The 21,052-nt window shown below is 40.0% G+C and overlaps 2 pseudogenes; both read left to right on the forward strand.

The window, feature by feature from the left end:
• Positions 1-9,828, forward strand: LOC138010131 (guanylate-binding protein 6-like; annotated as a pseudogene).
• LOC138010132 (guanylate-binding protein 6-like) overlaps positions 9,726-21,052 on the forward strand; it is a 20,979-nt pseudogene continuing 9,652 nt past the window's right edge.

Genomic DNA, 21,052 nt, shown 5'->3' on the forward strand with positions numbered 1-21,052 from the left:
GTTTCGGAAGAAGGCTGTGACATTTCGAGGCAGACACAAGACTTACATCAGCCTTCCATCGAAACAGAGACGTTTCTTAAATTCAGTCAGGTGAGTATCGTTACCTTACTTAGTCTTTTATAATTACGGAGAACAGATGAAAAATCCTTAAGTGTGCTGAGGGAGGGAATCAGACTATGAACTTTATAAACTAAAAGATCCAGTAGGAAACAGAAGCAAGATAGGGGAAGACTCAGTATTTCGAAATGAAATATATTTACGTAACGAGAGGGAGGGAGGGATTGGCGTAACGAGAATTTCTTACAGCTGTAAGATATGATATGATATGATTAACCTGAGTAGTGCTTCAGTTAAAAGCTCTCCGGTTAGCTAATCCAACGAAAATAACGTTTCGTTTGATCTAACATGCTTCGAGTGAGTACTATTTAGGCTAACCTTTGCAGTAGTTAGCCAGTCGCCATAATTTTATCTGAAACCCTTACACAATTATCACGATCGAGCGAACCACTGCCGAGACAGACGGGAGTGCTATTTAAGCTAACGAACCGCTATATTATTGCCGGCTTTGACAGTCATGCATTCAAAATAAAATTATTCAATAATTTAAGTCAAGATAGATCATTGATTTATAAACAAAGATTTAGGTCGGTACGGTTTGTCATACCTTCGTTACTCGGAGAAGTATTTGGAAGCTTGTGGAGACATGTCGGTGGCACGATGCAATTTATATATAACTTATTAGATGTTTTGGTGTATAGTATCGTAGTATATTTTTACGAGTTGTGCCGAATTTTGACGAGCCCCTAGGTCGAATCAAAATACAAACAACGAGTAAAGATATAAAGCGATACTACACACCAAAACATCTAATAAGAGATTCAGTTATTATCCAATAAGAGATTTATTATCCAACTGAGTGTGCGCGCTAATCTGTACGGCAAACAGGTTTTTTAATTTACAAATAACTGTACAATATCGCTCTATATTTGTGCTGTTATTTGAACGGTATACGCTGCAGTTGGATTATAAGGCGGCCTTAAAGTAACAAGAATATTTCTCTTTGAGTTTGCAAGGACTGTTAAATTAGAAAAAAGCCTTTTAACATCAGGGGCACCCAACGAATCTGTTCCTCACATTATCTGTTCCCCAGAGGAATCTTGCTGGCTGGCAAAAATACAGGTGTTTCGATGAGCTGGCTGGGAAATGTTGTTATTGATAGAGGTTTTGCCTGCGAATTACAGTGAGGACGACTAAAAAAAAAAAAAAAAAAAAAAAAAAGGAACCCCTTCCCTCTCCCAGAGAGTAGTCACAAACATACGACGGCTGGTCAGAGTGATTGCGCTTGTGGAATAAACCTGTTTTGTCCCGGTTTTGTCGCTTTGTTCGGTCGCTTCAGATCGAGGGATTTGAAAGCGCGCGGAATTCCTGGCTGGGAAACCAACCAATTTTATCTAGCTGGCTGGGAAATTTCATGTGTGTCTTGCTGGGAAAAAGGAACAGATAATGTTTTCCCAGCGACTCTGAAAAACACCTGAAAATGCCTTAATAACATTTATTTTCATTAACTGGGGTGTAATAATACATTTTACAACAAATTGGTCGTTGGGTGCCCCTGTAACATTACCAGCAGCCTTCTTCTTCAGGCAAAACGAAGAATCCCATCGAGCTCGAGAAGAATGTGCATTTTTTATTTCGGAATATGATTGACAGCGTCAAACGAAAACCGGCATTACATTTATACTAACTGGATCAAGGATCTGATCGAAACTTAATATCTATTTAAAAATTTCATTTTAGCAGGCGAAACCAAAACACGAAAACAACTTTCACCAACCAACTATAAGCCATTCGACATAATTCAGATTCTAACACTCAAAGTAGACTCAATTGCTACATTTACCAACAGTTTCATTGATATGCAACCTGACCGAATGAAAATTCTCGCGAACATTTGACGATTCGCTTCTGTCTGTAAATTAATAACTAAATATCGCAAATAGAACATAAACTATTAAGAATGCCAACTGGTCGGTCGAAGAGTTGAACTCGGGACTACCGAGAACAAATCCAGAAAGCAGTAGGATGGAGGTTTTGACCAGGGACCTCCAGATTTTAAATCCAGCGCCCTAAACCACTTGGCCATGCCACCTCCCTAAGAATGCCGTTCTTGTTTTTAAAAATATGGCTGCCGCTGTGTAGCCTGTTCATTCAACATGGCTGCTTGTTATTCCTTGGTTTACTTTGGCGAGTGGTGATTTTGCTCGTGCAGGGGTTTAGCGTGAGCATCACAGCAAGATTTCTGCACATGGGGAAGACAATTCCGAGAATCTACAGTAATACCTCCACGGTTGACTAGCCAGCCCTAACGGAAAAAGACGGAAAAGCCAGACAAATGGACGGTAGGTGAAAAAAAATCGCAGAAATCGGCAAAGATAAACAAACATGAAGAAGACTCATTGCACAATATTAACCTCCCGAAGTGTAGGAAGCCCGGGGGGGGGGGGGGGGGGTACTCCCGATAATCGCCTATAAGGGGAGGCTCCCCCCGAAAGGGGTACCTTTTTCACACTTCAGGTATATGAAAGGGTAGGGATTTCACGAGTCGAAGTATATGAAAGGGTAGGGAAATCTGTAATTTAGGTATTTAAAAGGGCCATTCATTAAAATATTTCGTTCTGTAATATCGTTCATCAACTTCATTCTAAGGGAAAGAAAGGGGATGCAATGTTCTTAAGTAGGTTTCTGAAAGGAGTATTATTTTTCAATGAAAGGTATTCGAAAGGGGTATCATTTGTCAATGGAAGGTTTTCGAAAGGGGTATCTTTTCTGCCAAAAATGGTATATAAAAGGGTAAGGGTAGGGAGGCCTATCTTAGACACAGAGGCCAAACGCTTGAACCGAGTGTAATGAACCGCCGAAATGAACGTTGACTGTTTACCTTTATTCTTTTCAGTATTGTATACATTTATCTACAGTTGTAACCTTATATATCACTATTCACGTTACTTTTATTAGTCAAACATTAACTGCTATTGTATATCATCTAAATTCAAATTTTAGAGCCGTTATTTTTCTTGTATTAAGTACTGGCCCTGAAGAAGACTGGCTCTGCTAGTTGAAATATTGGCCAATAAATTTTGTCCTTCTGCCGTAGTACCAGCCTTGCAATCAATTTGGTTTTAATGGGTAAGGGGTCGGATCTCGGGGCGGAGTCTCCCGGTTTAATTTTTTTTTAGTACCCCTCCCTACCCCCCCCCCCCCCCCGAGTAAAAAGGTGGAATACAGATATGGTGTGGCTTCCATCACTCGATGCATAAGGAACATAAGCTTTACAATAAGAAAAGTAACTGACTATTATTCAGTTTTATTTCAGCGATCAGTGTCATCTACTGCATTTTTGTTTATTTGTGCCGATTTATGCTATTTTTTTTTGTCTGGCTTTTTCCATCCAGGCTGGCTGATCATCCGTGGAGGTATTTCTGTAGATGTTCGGAATTTTCTTCACAAATGTCTTCCCCGCGTGCAGAAATCTTGCAATAACGCTCACGCTAAACTCCTGGACGAGCAAAAACGCCACTCGCCAAAGTAAACCATGTTGAAAGAACAGGCTACACACTGGCAGCCATGGTTTTCCAAACAAGAGCGGCATTCCCATAGCACCCTATGAGGAACGCATGATAGACGGGATCGAATCGCCAAATGGTCGCGAGAGTTTTGAATCGGGGGTCGCGTATCAATGAAATTGGTTGTAAAGAGATAGAGAGAAAAGTAGGCTACACTAATCCATGAGACTTTTTAACGGCAAAATTTTCGTGTAAAAACTATGGATGCAAACAAGAATAGAGGGCGTTAACAATGTAATTACTAAACAAAATTGTGAGCTGAGAGCATTAGCACCTAGGGACAACCATTTGGTGTTGTAAGGCCACGTCATGCAGCATGAATAGCCAATACCTTGGTGCGAAGTGAAAAGAATACAAGAGAGGTGAAGATAATACACTTGTGGGATTTAGCTGAAAACGGCAAAGTAAAGTGTAAGAGAAGCTCGCAGTCAAGGCGTAGCAGTAAGGCTCAATTAGTTGCACTTATCGTTGTAGAGTTGCTTGTTGTTATGTTATTGTTCTGGCCCTTGAAGTTCGAAATGTGGGTAAACAATGACCACAATTTTCCTTTTTTTTTCGACAAGACCTATCCACTGATAGCGATTTGTCCGGTAGACGGCGTTATCCGACCCTTCGAACGACTTTGGCCTGATGTTTACAGCTATGTAACCAAAATAGCTAAAGTATTTGATTTTGGACGCCAAGATCAAACTACTTGTAGCTGTGTTTCTTTTTTGTTGACAAACCACGAAGCGTGACAAAAAAGAACTTAAACGATCGTGTTTAAATTAGACATAGAATAGGGGGAAGGCTGATACAGTTCGTCAGCTGTTCGGCCCAGTTTAACTCATGGAATATGAGCGTTTTCCAGGAGGCACTAAACAATAAAAAACAGAACATTTTAACAGAGGATTAAATCTTCATACCATGCCATCAAGAAATGTCAAACGTTTTACACTTTGAAATTTAGGAAACATGGCAACGCGCAGAAACGCACAGAACATGGCAATTCCACTCTGTCTACCTAACAACTGCCAGTGGAGTGCAGCAACGGGCGAATACATTAAAACAGGAGAAAGGCGTTCCTCTCTTTATGTCGTTGATGAAGCACTTCAGAAACTTCGCACGGTCAGAGGTAAAAATTTCATATTAAAATTATCGCCAGTTTAGTGGAAAATGTTCTTTATGATCGTGAGAGCACGTTAAAAACCAATTGTAAATTTTGTTGTTAATGCTGGTATTATAAGAAAGGTCTAATAGTCCATTACCGCTGTTGCATTTCGTAGATTTTAACTCTATCCATGAATGAAATGCAGTAAGTATTTATTAATACAGTTTCAATCATTTCATTCAGATTTTCGGACATGGTAAGAATATGCACGTCAGTTTTTCTTGATAAAGTATCCAGATCGAGGCAAACCGTGCAGTTACTGTGTCGAGATCAGATGTACTGATTTTTATTGCGCCATACATGCCTAAAGGAAAACTTACACAATCTGTTCTTTTAAATCTCGTCTTGGTTGTATCCGCTTGGAAATGAGAAGAGTCAAGAGTATTGCCCAACGATGTTTTGAATTTCACTGGTGTCTAACTGAAATGGTATTAACACTCGTGCGTATAAGTTTACACAAACAGCTCAACCATCAATTGCTCCAATTCTTAGTTTCAAGTAGAAGTAGAGGAGGGGGTGGGTCGGGGGTTATTGCAAAAGTATTCCGTCGGCATTTTCACAAAGGTTTTTTTTTTATAAAGTTGACGAGAGTTTCAGGAAAACACAATCCTTCAAAATGAAAATAGTAATATAAATGCATCGTTCTCTCGTACTTTCTAGGTCCGGTATGTGTAGTATCAATTGCTGGACCGTACAGAAAAGGAAAATCTTACGTTTTAAGCGAGGCAATCAGATGTTTTTCCTCTGGGACATCATTTTGATTCAGAAACCATGGGAATCTGGATGTGGATTGTGCCTCAAAAAATTCGGGTAAGGTTTGGAAATTGTCAACCCTATAAAAATGTGAAGCTCATTGCCGGAACTTATCCCAGTTTCTGTAGCACGAAGCGGCTAGGAGTATTTCTACTCCCCCTGGACACTTCCCCGCAGGTCACCTCCCCGCAATTTGTCAGGTTTTCCCTACAATTCGCCAGTACCCATTTATATGCTCCTGGGTGGAGAGAGGTACCATGAAAAGTGTCTTGCCCAAGAACACAACACAGGACCGCTAGATGCGGGGACGAGCGCACTAACAATGAGGCCACCGCGCCTCCCCAAAAACAAAAACAAAAACGTGCAAGATTCAAATTATCGAAAAATGAAAAAAAATGCATCTGTGAGTACAACTGTTTGAAATTACACCGTTTTTCTCTGCTACCACCTACCCCACATATTTACGTTTTCAGTCGTTTTCATCGGAAAGTGATTATTTTTACACACAGGTTTTGATCTTCCGTCCGATAATGATACAAGCTAGTGTTCAGCACAAACTCATCGATACTATAAGATTTCAACAATGCTCTCCTAGGAAAAGCTTGAATAAATCTCTGTGTACGGAACAGCGAAACTGTTAGCGTTCCCAAAATGATTGGAAATGCTTATGTTTTTTAATGAAAAAAATTAATATTTGTTTTCGTGTCTGGGTGGACGGAAAAACAACACGTACACGAACGCAGTTTCCAGGAAATAGTTCATTTTTTTTCCTTTTTTTTTGTAGCACTACACTTTGACTTTCAATGATCCATTATAACGTTTCTTACACAGGACTCCAACGGCCAGGAGTGTACTGTGGTTTTACTGGATTCGGAGGGTATCGATGCCGTGAGAGGAGAAGGTTTAGACGACAATCAAATCTTCACACTTACTGTTTTGCTGGCCTCTGTGTTGATTTACAATTCAGCAGGAGTCGCCACAAGACACGATCTTAATGGATTGGAGTATCCTTTAACGTGCTTTTAAAAGCCACCGATAACAACGTAGGGTCAGCTTGGACAGGATTCTTATTTATGTAGTATCTGCTGCATGGCACGAGGCTGTTTTAGTTTCTAAAGTGTAAATAGGTTTATTTTCTGTAAGTGGAATAGATGAACGGACTGGCGCAGATAAATCTGGTGTTATAAGAAACAGACAATTGTGTCCAAAAAAGTAAGACTGCATTCTAGGCTAGTTTTCACTAGCGACGGAGTCGTTGTTGGAGTCGTAAGAGAGCTCTCGGCCTAGTGAAAATCGAAAATCGGAGTAATGTGTGGAGTTATGAGCTCGACGGAATGGGAGTTGGATGAATCAGAGCGTTCCCATTTCTTCCGATTCCGTTTACAACCTCGGTCGCTTATGATCCAATGAAAACTAGATTGTCGGAGATGGAGGCAGAAGCGTAAGAACCAACCAATCACAAAGCCTGGAATCCGGCTAAGTGACTGGTTTATTCTCACGCTTCTGCTTCCGACTGCGACATAGTAGTTATCAAGTAGATCATCAGTCATGAGCGGAATGGGTGTTCTGCTTCCGACTCCGTCAGTTTGATTTTCACAAGATCGTATCACTCTGCCCCTCTAGCTGATAACGACCCCGACTACTACAGCTCACTCGGTCGCTAGTGAAAACAAGCCTACGCTAAATCCCCTTATTTATTTCAGCTCCTTTATGCGTAATATATCGCAGTAAAACTAAGCTGCTTTAAAACGTCAATTCATGTCTGTCCATATAAGAAATTACTTTAATTTTTAAGCTCTATACAAGCTGAGTTAAAAGCTGTTTATAAAAGTGCCAAAATTTTAGCCTATGGTGTTAATAACTAGGTTAATATATAGACCTAGCCAGGCGTACGAGAGCTAGCCGCCAATATACTGCGGTATATATTTGCAGTCTCGAAATCGTATTTAGTTTTGTATCACGATTTAACCATTCTTTGAGAATAGTAAACGAAAAAAGAAACGCGACACTTCTTCAGATCAATCCTGAATTTCTCTCTGGAATAGAGAAATTTAAGGAACTACTGCGAACCATCCTGATTCCTAAACACAGCTTTAACGATGGAGAAATAGTCACCGGTGAAGGTAGAGCTTACGTTGTGAAATAATGCTATGTGGTTTGCTTCACGGGATTTTAATTAACAGTTAGACTACGAGCACGAGTTTTCTATGAGCGCCGAGTTGACTACCGCTCGTAGAAAACGAGGGCGAGTAGTCTAATTGTTTTAGTATAAAATTGTAGTGGTCTCATTGCATAAAAATGTAAAGTAAAGCTTAGGGAAAAAAGTGTTTACATCGGCAATTCAAAGGTTTCAAACACTGCGCGCGATGTGCACTGAGGTGTGAAACAAGCATCACGTGATTGGTGAAAAGCTTCGTGATTGGTCAAAATAGACAGGAGAACGATTTTCTTTGGTTATTTCACAACCGTTGTCCATCAGCAGATAGAAAACAGTGAAAGAGCCAATCAAATTCACAGATTCACAATAGACCATTGTAAATTTATACTAATATGAGATATATATATGCTGCGAGAGTTTTAGCTCGATAACACACAAAAACGTTAGCTCCTTTATGGTAAAAATTGTATCAGTAACAAAACCCAATACATTTAACCATGCATTTCAAGCCATCCTCTAACGTTTCTTCTATACAGCAAACCCGACATACATGTATGCTATAAATATGGTTTAAACAACACAGATCTCTTTACTCAGTTGAGACTAAAACCACTAATAATGACTATTACCATGCTGATCAAGTGTCTAAGCCATTTTCCGAGGTGGTCTAGGGTATAAGTTACTTAAATAAGTACTAATAATCAATACTGAAATTAATATCAATCTGTAGGCCTGGCTGCCTTGGTTCAGCTGTATGTGGAAGCTATCAACACTCCTGGTGTGATTCCTAATGTCCAGACAGCTTGGGAAACGTTTGTAGTGACAAAATGTTCTGAGGCTGCGAACGCCGCTCTTAAGGCTTATGACGCCCTCATGACGTCAAGGCTATCAGGTCAGCTGCCTTGCGATAACGAAGAAATTCGAAGGACTCACGAGGCCGCCCTTGAGCAACGTATTGCTCAACTAGAGGCAGAGACGATGGGAATATCTGCAGTTACATCTGAAAAGTATCTGAGAGAACTGACGGTAAGCAGCGATTGGGACAAGGAGAGAAAAATATTTAGCATCGAATAATAATATGTGCCACGTTTGAACGAATGATTTGAACGGCACAGATTACTTGGGAGAGATCTGCCCAGAAGCAACAAAAAATTCTCCATGAGCTGCTGTATATATAAGAACCGTTGTGCGGAAACTTGGTTTAAGCCTGGTTCACACTAGCGACATAACGACATAACGATATCGTCGGCGAACGGCATAAAAAGGACGTTATTTCAACGTAAACTGGACGTTATGTTTGTAGTTTGAACATGTAGACATAATGACATATTAGCAACATAACAGCATGACCATAACGACATAAAGATAAAACTGACTTTTTTCCTTATGTCGTTATGTCGCTAGTGTGAACCAGGCTTTAGTTTTAATTATGTTGCACTTAATTAATCAATGATCTAAAACGTTGATGTTGCTGCAAGCTGATGTTTTTAGCCATAGTCCTTCACCTTTGCTCACGTGCACAATTAGGAAACAAATGACAAATGGGATCAGTTCTAAAAACGTCAGCTATTTATATGTACGGTAGCTGTCCAAAGGACCAGTAAATAAACAGCAGTCCAGTTTGTTTTCATTTTGAGGTGAGAGCACTGCAATTACATATATTCCATTGCGTTGCATTAAATGTCAGTCCATTCCAATTAATTTTGTTGGTTTTGTTTTGTTTATTTTATTTTAAATTTCATTAAATGGAAAGCAATCACACGTCTCTTTTATCTATGAAACTGAAACTCTTATAAACGGAGCCTTAGGACTTTGATCTTTATAATCCCTTTGCTGCATTTTGTTTCTTTTACATGTTTCAGGAAGCTCTTCACAAAAAGTTGGCCTCGTGGCAGAGTGAAAATGAAAGGCTAACACGAGAATCCTGCACCAGTCTCCTGAAACAACTCAAGAAGGAACATCTAGACCCAGTCCTTGCTCAGCTACATGGAAAGGGTGGTGCCAAAGTAATGTTCGAAGACATTATAGCTGGATATAACAGAATTGAACACGACTACAAAGCTCGTGCTGCTGGTGCTAAAGATGTCTGTGCTGCTGTGTTCTTTGAATTTCACCCGGTAAATGAAGGTTTACATCAAAGATGATAACGAATAAGAAAGTGAATCCTCCATCTAGGCCTTATTCCCAGGGTAATCTCTCTCAAATTGTAATCAGGTCACTCGTGGTTCCTGAAATCCAAGGAGTCTCGAAAAGTAGCCGATCTTTTGTCGCGGATTTTGTTCACGCGGACAGTCTAACGACTTAATTTACGGGCATTTTTGTACTCCACAAACTCGCGATGTTTTTTCTGCCAATTTTGCTTAAGTTGCCTAAAGTCGCCTTAAATCGCCCAAAGTCGCCTTAAGTTACGGCGACTTAAGGCCCCAGAGTAGGCCTTACTGGAACCCTCAAAATTTCCAATTTTGCAACTTTTTGCAACTTGCCTCGGATGTCTTCAACACCCATGGCCAGAATATAATTTTCCCCAAATAGATTTTATGGTATTTAGAAACTTCAATATTTATGTAAGCTCTGCTACTAATTTGGTTTTTTGGGAAAGAGTACTTTCGGAGAAATTACGAATATGGTTGAAGTTGTTTTAACTGCTTGTCAAAGTGGCTGACAGGCGACATAGTAGGACGAGCATTGTCTTCTTGATTATAAAACCCAAAATACTTTAACGGTAAATTTTATAAACTAGAAGAGTGCCTCTGCTATCTGTATGAATTTCATTTGTTTTGGTTCCCATGCACCCGAGAACCAGACTCGTTAATTTTTACTTCTTGGGAGTGAATTTTTTGGTCAAAGAATAGATCTGTACGGGTCCGCAAATGATCCCAGGACCGCAAATGATCCCAGAACCGCAAATGATCCCCAAACTGTACCGCAAATGATACCAGGACCGCAAATGATCTCCATATTGGACCGCAAATGATCCCGGAATGCAAATGATCCCCATTTTGGACCGCAAATGATCCCGAAAAAAAAGGACGGAATAGCGTGGAGGCTGGAATGGTCTGGATTGAGAATTAATGTGAAGAGCGCTTATTTTTATTAAAATCACTTTAAATCATGCATGGCTAGCAACAGGTTTCTGCCTCCTTATAGTTTAAATTTGCCACATTTAATCATCGGATACTCAAAAACTAACTTCGAAGCAATTCTAAACCGATTGCTGAACCAGGGGCCTGTTTCTCGAGAAGTCCCGATGACTTTTAGCACGTTTTTTTCGAGATAACTAAAAGCGGATTGTGAAACACTCAAACCCTCTGCCTTCTTGAGATAAAAAGGGAATTGTCACATGTGAAAAGTTTAGGGACTTTCGAGAAACGGTCCACTGATCTCTTTGACGAGGCGAAAAGGACGCCACCCGGCCCTGGCTAGCAACAATCGTAACATTAATAACTAGAACGCAATGTTTTAGCCTATAACATGCAATACTGCAGTTTTGTTTTTTCCAATGCCCTTTGCTAAAAATCGTCCATTAAACAACTATTACAGAAAATGCTATCATTTGCGTAGACCTGCAATGCTCCGGCCACCACATCTGGGACAAATCTCTTCTGTTATTTTTCCTTCGCCGTATTTTTGCTTTAATTCCTGAGCAATGGCTAGCTGGGGATTCTGAGCAGCTATTGGTTCCAGGCTATGGTAATGCAGCTCTGCTTCATGGCCAAGTAAGGCCATATCTCCAGTGGCTTCGTTTTCATAACAAGCTCCGGGGTAGATAATATTCAATCCCGTTTCTCCTAGGCCGCTGGCAGACCCGATTTTTCTAGGAAGATCGAAAGAGACTCTGCTTGCAGGGTTGGAGAAAATGGCCCCTGGTCACAATCAGTTTAGAATTCCGTCCAAGTTAGTTTTTGATGATTGTATCGGCAAATTTATAACAGCCTGGTAAGAAACAAAATTGAGTCTTTCTTGAAAATTATAATGGGGCAGAAACCTGTTGTGAGCCATGCATGATTTAAAGTGCTTTTAATAAAAATAAGCGCTCTTCACATTAATTCTCTATCCACACCAATCCAACCTCCATGCCATTCCTTACTTTTTTTTTCGGGATCATTTGCGGTCCAAAATGGGGATCATTTGCGTTCCGGGATTATTTGCGGTCCTGGGATCATTTGCGGTACAGTTTGGGTATCATTTGCGGTTCTGGGATCATTTGCGTTCCTGGGATCATTTGCGGACCCGTACAGATCTCAGGCCGACGTGATCAAGGGCGGTTACCATGGCAACGACACACCTGCCGATCCAAATATGGCTGTTTTTGTTCATCCTCCCAGGTAACCTACCTCCACACAAAAAAATGAGGGGGGGGGGGGGGGGGGTTAAAAATTTTCATTTCCAACTTTGCTTCACTTTCCTGGAGAATTGCTCTTGAGTGGCAGTCTCTTTAAAGCGGTCCACTGCATTTCGGGTCGGAAAAAAGTTTTCCCTCAAACTTTTCTCAGTGAACTATCTTGGATCATAAGTAAATTCAAGGACTTTAGTTTTTGCAAATACGTCAAAACAATTTTTTTTTTAGAGCTCAAAACAATCATAGCCGGAAAACGCATAAATTTGAGTGTTGCAAGGACACAAAATTGCCCAAATTGAGAAGCTCTCTGCTCAAAGACCACCAAGCGCAACAAAAAATTGTTATGATCCCCACATCAAGTGATCCTCCAAAGGTAAGAAATGCACGTTACTTTTGATATATTTTGTTCTGAGGGATCCTGAAAATTTAGCTGTTACCACCCGTTATATCGCTTTCTGAAAACTGCTAAAATAGCTTGTCTTCGCTGCCGTTTATTTCCCAAGTCCAGACCCAGCCGCTCAAAACTCCGGCTGAATTCTGCCGAGCAAAGGTCAGGAAGCATAGAAATGTAAAAATACCTTGCGCTTTTTGTCTTCCTTTCTCACAGCAACTACGGACTTTCTGGGCTTTGAGCTATTCTCACACTCAATTATGCAAATTACTTTGTCACGCAAGTTCTCATTCAAAACGCTTTAACATTGTTAAACTTCACCTACAGTCTAAAACAAAAACGATCACGCACAAATACAAATTATTAACGCCATAAGTAGCTAAAAGTGATGACTTGTTTGTTCCCGTGTACCGTGCCGTGGGGACTTCACCGGGAAATGTAACGGCTCCAACGTGTTATGCAAATTTGGCTTGTTTGTTAAACTTCGTTTGTCGTGAAACTTTTTCATGTTTTGAAATCCACTGCTTTCTTTCTATTGACGATTCTAAAAACGAAATACGTGTAATTCAGAATTTGCATGCATTTGAGGTTCTAATACTTTGAACATGTAAAATTCAGCTTTTCATACGTGTGAAGGGCTTCTACAATGAACACTGAAATCGACAATTTGTGCCGGACCAATGCACTTCTATTTTGTTTATTATCTTCTATTTGGCACCTGGAAGCTGAAAGGTAACATGGTTTCGCTTTTTAAGTTTGTATGGATTCATATGTCCATGCCATATATGAGCGAAGTTAAATATTTAGTAACTTGTAATAGTTTGCGTGGCAAGAATCAATGTTCAAAACATCCTCCGCGCAAATTTTTTCATGGTTATATTATTAATAAGTAATCATACGGTTTTTCTCGTTCAATTTGGAATTAATTTTGCGCTTGTGAGTTTTTCAAAGAGCTGAAATTGCACTCACCGAAGCGGCTCGTGCAATTTCAGCTTTTTGAAAAACTCACTCAATTAATTCCAAATTGAACTCGAAACCGTATGATTACCTAAATAATTTAGCAGGTTTTCAGAAAGCGATATAACGGGTGGTAACAGATAAATTTTCAGGATCCCTCAGAACAAAACATATCAAAAGTAACGTGCATTTCTTACCTTTGGAGGATCACTTGATGTAGGGATCATAACAACATTTTGTTGCGTTTAGTGGACTTTGAGCAGCGAGCTTTTCAATTTGGGTAAGTTTCTGTCCTTGCAACACTCAAATTCATGCGTTTTCCGGCTATGATTGTTTTGAGCTCTAAAAAAATTATTTTGACGTATTTGCAAAAACTAAAGTTTTTGGATTTTCTTATGACCCAAGATAGTTGAGGGAAAACTTTTTTCCGACCCGAAATGCAGCGGACCGCTTTTAGAGAGACTGCCACTTAATTCCAATAAAAAAAAGATGCCACCGTGGTGTACTCTTTTGTTTTGCATATGTTGGCGAAGAAATGTACGAGGGTTTAAAACGCGTGCTCGAATGGAAAGCGCTCAACAAATTCAGGAGGTTTTCACCCCCACGTGCGACCTTGACACGTGCAGTTAAAGCCGACAAAAGAGCGAAGAAAGATTAAATTATACGTGAAGTGTTCGGAAGGAGGAAATGAGTGCCCTTGTCCCTTGCACATTACCTTGTTGAAAACATGGAGGCCTTTAATTTCCAGGCCTTGAACCCGGAGACAGTCGTGGTTCTCTCCCGGGTTCTCTGTGCCCAATACCGTTGTCGGAAGTCTAAAATGTAAATAATGAGGTAAAGAAAAGTGGACGTTAACGGGGGAGGAATGAGATTGGGGTCTTCCCTAAACGTCCAGTTGACATTAAGGTAATTCCACTGAAATAGAACCTGCACTGAGATTTTAATCAAACTTTACTCATTGATTCTTCATATTATAGGGACTTAAATTTGGACACAAAAATGAGGGGTCCCCATGCTCGTTTAGGAGCAACAGCACCTTGTTTATACCATATAAATCCTTATAATTAGCACCATGATTACTTGCTAAATTCACGTTTTCTACAATAGTTTCTTGCTCAACACTGAGAATTGGCCCATATTTATTTTATATAGAGAAATTTATTACTCGATTCAAAATAACAGAAAAAAAATGATAGGTCACCGTGCACGTTTTCGAGAAAATGACGATTTACCTCCATGGCGAAGTCTAGTCACAAAGGAAAAGCCGCCATTTTTTAATGTGCGCGCGCTAATCACGCGTGAAATTATGCGCAGTAGGGATGCGCAATGCAATACTGGGGAATGACCTTAAGCGTCCCGTCTGAGCGCTCCCATCCAATTAATATTTTTCTCTTTTTACAATCCACTGACATTTCTTTTTCAATTGTCTGCTACGTGTTTAGGTTTCAATTGAGGACGGCTGCTTTCAGGTTTACATTTAGTTCTGACTGGAGAAGGTAATGGAGGTACGTTTGCTTGATGATTAACTTAGCTTTACTAAGAGAGTATAAATATAGCTGCCATGATTTTCGTGACCTATTAAAGAACTGTTAATGGACCATCAATCCATCATGTCTGGAAATGCTTTTTGTTTTACAAAAAATACTTCTAAGACATCGATTAACGGTCTGGCTAGGATGGAATGGTTTAAGTAAATAACAGATCGCACATCAAAACAGATCAAAACTTCATTCCTTTGGGTGTGGTGATCCAGCAATACTTGCATGGTGTATTCTGATCTGCAAAAAAATGTAGTAAGGCAAGGCCACGACAACAAACCAGTGAGGAGTGTCGGATCTCGTGTAGAACTGGATCAGTAAAATTCTTTGAGACTAAATGATTAACAGTAAGCTGATCCTAACGGCAAGGAGAAATAAGATAAAAAATAAAGAGTAAAATATATTTGCCCGATATTTCATTTTGTAAGACAAACCTTCTACGGGGGCTAGAAGAAAAACTAGCCCCCGTAGAAGGTTTGTCTTACAAACCGAAATATCGGGCAAATATATTTTACTCTTTATGTTTTATCTTATTTCTCCTTGCCATTAGGATCAACTTACTGTTAATCATTTATTCTGATCTGCTCAGTTTATTTTTCATTTCTCTGTTCTCGTATAGCGTCGTTCTCAACCATCCCTCGATCAGGAGTCGTGGAGACGGCAATACCAGTTGGAAAATGACGACGATGCCTTGGCCAGGGCGCTGGAGCTCTCGCTATCAGAACATCGCCAACGCACAGAGGCAGCAAGTTGAATATCATGTAAATATTTTAATGATGTTTTAAAAAACGATTTTTTTTTTCTTCACGATGATAAGTCGCCATTTTTATGGATAATACAGCAGTTGAATTTAACGATCAAAATTATTATGCAGAATTCTGAAAATAGTTTTACCTACCTGTGGAGGGGCTGTGTTATTTTACAGCTTACAGAGAAAAGCGGACAGAATAACTTATTGTGTTATGTTCCAAACTGTGTTTGTAGTTTTGCTTAATTGTTCTATGGGTAAACAAGAGGTTCAGTGGGTGTTTTGTTCATGTCAATGCATGAAACAGGGATGCCGGGCTAGTTTGAAGGAGTTACGACACTGTCTAAACGAAGAAATAGAAACCGAAACATCATGATGCGCGATTGAAATTCCCTATGGGATATTAGTAGTTGACAGTTACAACAGAACTAAACATCGCCCAATTGATTACAGTGGTCTAAAAATGTGGTAATTTACTGAAGATGGAACTCGTATACGTCCTCCACTACAGGAATCTCGAATGCAACGTGATGAACCGAGACGAGATGAGGAACTGTTATCGAAAGCATGCTGGTTGTCACCTGCGAATGTACAGAGACAGCAACCAGACAGAGAAGAGACTCGGCTTTTGCGAAACTCTTCTAAAGGTTTGTTAACGTCATTTGTATCCCGCAATATTGGGCTTCTTTACTGGAAAGGGCCTTATGAATGCTTATACTTGTTGGGTTCGGTGACGTTGGAAAGAGTTAACTACGAACAGAAATGCAACTATGTAAACAGTCCTGGAGTTATTCCCTGAATGCCAACTCGCAGTTGGTTGTCCGAGTTCGTATGCCAACTATTAATCCCCCTTGTAAAAAGGCAATATAGGAGAACCAAATCACAGGGAAGAAATTTATAAGCATCATAAATTACCCTGATGGAATTTTCTGCATCTTGAGAGCCATGCCCTCGTCTGCCAGATCAGCTTTCACTGATTGACTTGCACAGCTGATTCAGCCTTAGTTATCAATTCTGCTACTGTGGTTTGTTTGTTTATTTGTTTAGTACAGCGTAAAATTTCTTAAAGAAATTGAGATGTTTTGTTAAAAGGATTACGCCAAAAGTATGACTTGGGGCTTTGATTTCATGATTCCATGCCAGTCTTTCAGGTCTGAAATTTGATTGGCAAACGATGTGTTTTAGGCTGAAATAGGGCTAGGATTTGGACGGGATGGAGTCACTTCCGATATAAAATCTAAGGAATACTCCACCAAGGAACCACCACGTCACCCCTCAATAGCTGTCTGCAATAATTTCTATGCTTAAGCTCGTTACTATGCCAGTTGCTACGACTATTATTATGCTCAGGCGCTCTGCATGTTGTCAACCTGTACAAAATGCAAGAATACCCTGAGTTGCATCGTGCACTTGCGTACCATTACAACTTTAAAGTTCAGAAAGTATGTGCTAAACTCAATCACCGGTCTAATGTTCAAACAACCCTTAATAGGTATTATTTACCCGTGGAAAGAAAAATAGCTAATTGCTAACAACTGACAAGCTATATAGTTACTTTGCGCAACCTTGTCGATAAATACCTAATATTTGCAAGCATTTTAGCTGCTCATAAAAAAAAAGGGTCATATAAGCTTGTCGAATATTCCTCCAAATGCATTGTCAGGGGCTGTCAATGCAAATCCAGGGGCTGTCACTGCAAATCCAGCAGGCTGTGAAGGAGTAAGAGCCATTCCGCTTTGTCTTCCAAACAACTGCGAATGGGATTCCGAAACTTTTCAGTGCGTCCGAACAAAGGAAAAACGCTCATCACTTTACGTGGTCGACGAAGCACTTGAAAGGCTGAGGAAAGAGAAAGGTATTTACGCCACAGTAATCAAGTCACTGATTGAAAGAAGATGATATTTGCTATAATATTGCAAAGAGCTAAAGCGCAGCATGGTTATGCTATTAGGCACTCTTCAGCTCCCATCCCTGAACATCCCACTGAAAAGGCGTTTGAATAAAGGTACTGCCAGTGTTCACTGTGAGTTGACTAATGCCTTGTTTATGTTTAATTGCAAAGTACAACTGCACAAGTCGATACACAATATTTGCTCCCTCCAGATTATTATAAGCTGCTGAGTAGATTGGATTGCAACGCAATGTAACGAAAGGCAAGGGAACCTTTTTCATTAGCAATCGTCACCTTCCTATTTCTGTTCCTTTTACTGAAATAGGTCCTGTGTGCGTGGTATCCGTCGCTGGTTCGTATAGAAAGGGAAAGTCCTACATCTTAAGCGAAGCCTTTAACCAACCTGAGGTTTTCCCTCTTGGGCATGAAATGGTGGCCGAGACCATGGGAATCTGGTTATGGATTGTACCTGAAAAATATAAGGTGGGCAATTCAAACGTTACATCTCAGGTTTTTTTTTTAGACCTAGTAGCCCATGTTACTGTGCCAAGTCCTTAAGGCTCTTATGGCATTCACTAATTTTCAGGATTCCAGAGGCCAGGAATTTACAATAGTGCTACTGGACTCCGAAGGAATTGATGCTGCAGACAGTGAAAGCCATGATGATAATCAGATATTTACATTAACCGTCCTTCTGGCTTCGGTGCTCATTTACAACTCTCAAGGTGTCCCGACAAAGCGTGACTTGGAGGGACTGGAGTATCCTTTCTACATTGCGAACATAATATATATAGACCAACTCAAATACCACTTTGGGCATTGAGCGGCTGATCGAGTTTTGCATTCCAAGGTTGTGAATTCCAACTGCTGCCGCTGCACTCTTGATTCGGGGATTTAGCCATGAACTCACAGATATCTGGAATAAAAAATGTCCGTTGGGCTGGCCACGCTTGACCTACGCACCATAGTAAGTTGCCAAGCAGGCTTTTAGCCACGTGGGTGTCCAAGCTTCCTGTTAATGGCCCCTTTTAACAGCAAATTGTTTTATATTTTTATATGTTGCTTTATAAATTGCTCATTTAAGCAGACCGTATAGGACCCTATAGCATATTTTGGACTTCCACGTTTCAAATCCTAGCTAAAAGCCTGTTGCCATGTATCCAGCGTAGTTGTTCCGATGGTGTAATGGATTTCACTCCCGACTAGTATGAGGGGAGACGCAGGTTCGGTACCTGCTCGGGACACGAAGTTTTTCTTTCAATTCAGAGACGTGTGTCGAAAGCCGCCTGTGATAATTTGCTTACATCTATGTATCAATATTATAAATTCCTTGATAAATGCAGTATTGGTCAGTCGGTTACACAAGAAGCCCATCCCGGGGGGATGGGGGAGGTACTAAAAAAAATTAATACGGCAGGCTCCGCCCCGAGATCCGACCCCTTACCCTTTTATATACCATTTTAAGCAGAAAAGATACCCCTTACGTATACCTTCCATTCGAAAATAGTACCCCTTTCACATATAAATTAACACAGTACAGTCATAACGTAGGCGTGCTAATTCGAAATATTTTAATGAAAGGCCCTCTCAACACCTGAATAACAGATTTCCCTACCCTTTCAAATACTTCGACTCGTGAAATCCTTCCCTTTCATATACCTGAAGCGTGAAAAAGGTACCCCTTTCGGGCGGAGCCTCCCCATATAGGCCATTATAGGGAGTACCCCCCCCCCCCCCCTTGTAACCCATATACAGATGAGTGTTAGTTCTCTTTAACGCTGGCTTTAGTTTTATTGTGAAGTTGTCTCAGCGAATCCAGATTTGATCAAGAGGACGGACTGTTGGTGCAAAAGAAACCGAGTTCTTTCACAAAACATTTCCTTTCTTTATTTGGCTGTTGAGGGATGTGACACAGTCTATTCCACCTGACTGCCGAGACATCAAAGACTACTTCTTAAAGAAGGTTAGCCTCCAAATGTCACATGTGTATACCAAACGATACATTCTTGAAAATATAGATCTATGAATTGATGAATAGTCTCATTAACTACGATTGTTCGAATCAAAGCGCCACACCTGGTAATAACCGGTGTTCTTTTAATTGTAAACCTCAAATGACGCATTTCTACTTTTCTGATTGGTTCAATGAGTCTCGGTACGGTACCATTCATTATACCTGTGTATAACTTTATATCGAAAACAATTGCGGCAACTGTCAGCTAGTTTAAGATTTTTCGGCTGTAGCGAAGAGGCTGTTAGAAAAGAAGGCTGAAAACTGAAGTTTTGGTAAGCTTTTTGCTTCGAAAATACAGAAAGTAATAGATAACGCCATCCGAAGAAAAAACAAAAAAGCCACAAAAGTGCCACAATGAACTTAAAAGCTGCACCAAAATTTACACGTAGATCCAGAAACTGTCCGCATTATCGTTCAGTTACTGAAAACAGATTTTTAGCTAACATTTAAGAAAAAGTCCCATAGGAAATCGTGCAATTTCAACTTTTAGTTGACAAAAGCCTTGTCGGCAGAAAAAATTTATGTATATTACTTCCTTTTTGCATTTTCTAACAGCTAAAAATCTAACTGAATATTTGCCTGAAACAACACCAAAAACAATGTCGAGGAAATAAATTTCAAAGTTCAGAGAAATTGTGCAATTTACACAGGTAAAATCTCACCATCAGCTTTATTTCATCAGTGAACTTCAACATGTGCTTTCGACATTTGGTGTTGTTAGAGATGATTTCTTTTAAGAAGATATTTAAAACAGTCGCATAGAAGTTTGCAATGCAAGCTAAATGATGTTGGTACAAAGTTTTTGTCCACCACTTCTGCTGGATTTCCTGTTAAGCTTATCACCCTGTTCCAATAGAGTTTGCTATCTTATATTTGGGTCTTCGGAACACGATCGATTCTGGGCAACACAATCTTTTGACGTGAACAGGGCGTGAAATTTTCAGCAAAGCTTCTACTTCGAATCTTCCAATAAACCTTCGACCATTTGTCACAATTTTCCAGAATGTAGACAACTTTAAGTAGATAGAATATTTCGAAAGAAATCCCTGTTTCACTCGCTTTCTCGTCTGACATGGTTCATTCAACTCAAGAAGGTGAATAATATAGCGTAACAAATTTCATTGGCCACCTTTTCATATCATCACCATGTTTAAATCAAACTGAAATGTGCTTCATTCGCCCTTGTTCTGTTCGATGTGATTATAACAAACTCGGCTCAGCCTGCCCCGTTTGATGTTTATCATATCGTGTTCAAAGAAGGCTCATGAAAGAGGGTCTGGAAGGGGGGGTCCTGATCCGGCATTCCGGCTCTTTTTCCACGAGAATCCCGTATCCACACTTTTTTCATCACTATCCCGAATCCCGTTTTTCTTTCCCAGAAAAAACCATTAAAAAGTCTTATTTCTACAAAAACTAATACATGTAAAGTGTAGATTGGCCCTTATGAATTTATGCGTGTTTTAAAGGTTCCTTCAAAAAAGAAATGGCAT

Source organism: Montipora foliosa, chromosome 7 (assembly GCF_036669935.1).
Source record: "Montipora foliosa isolate CH-2021 chromosome 7, ASM3666993v2, whole genome shotgun sequence".
Lineage (NCBI taxonomy): Eukaryota > Metazoa > Cnidaria > Anthozoa > Scleractinia > Acroporidae > Montipora > Montipora foliosa.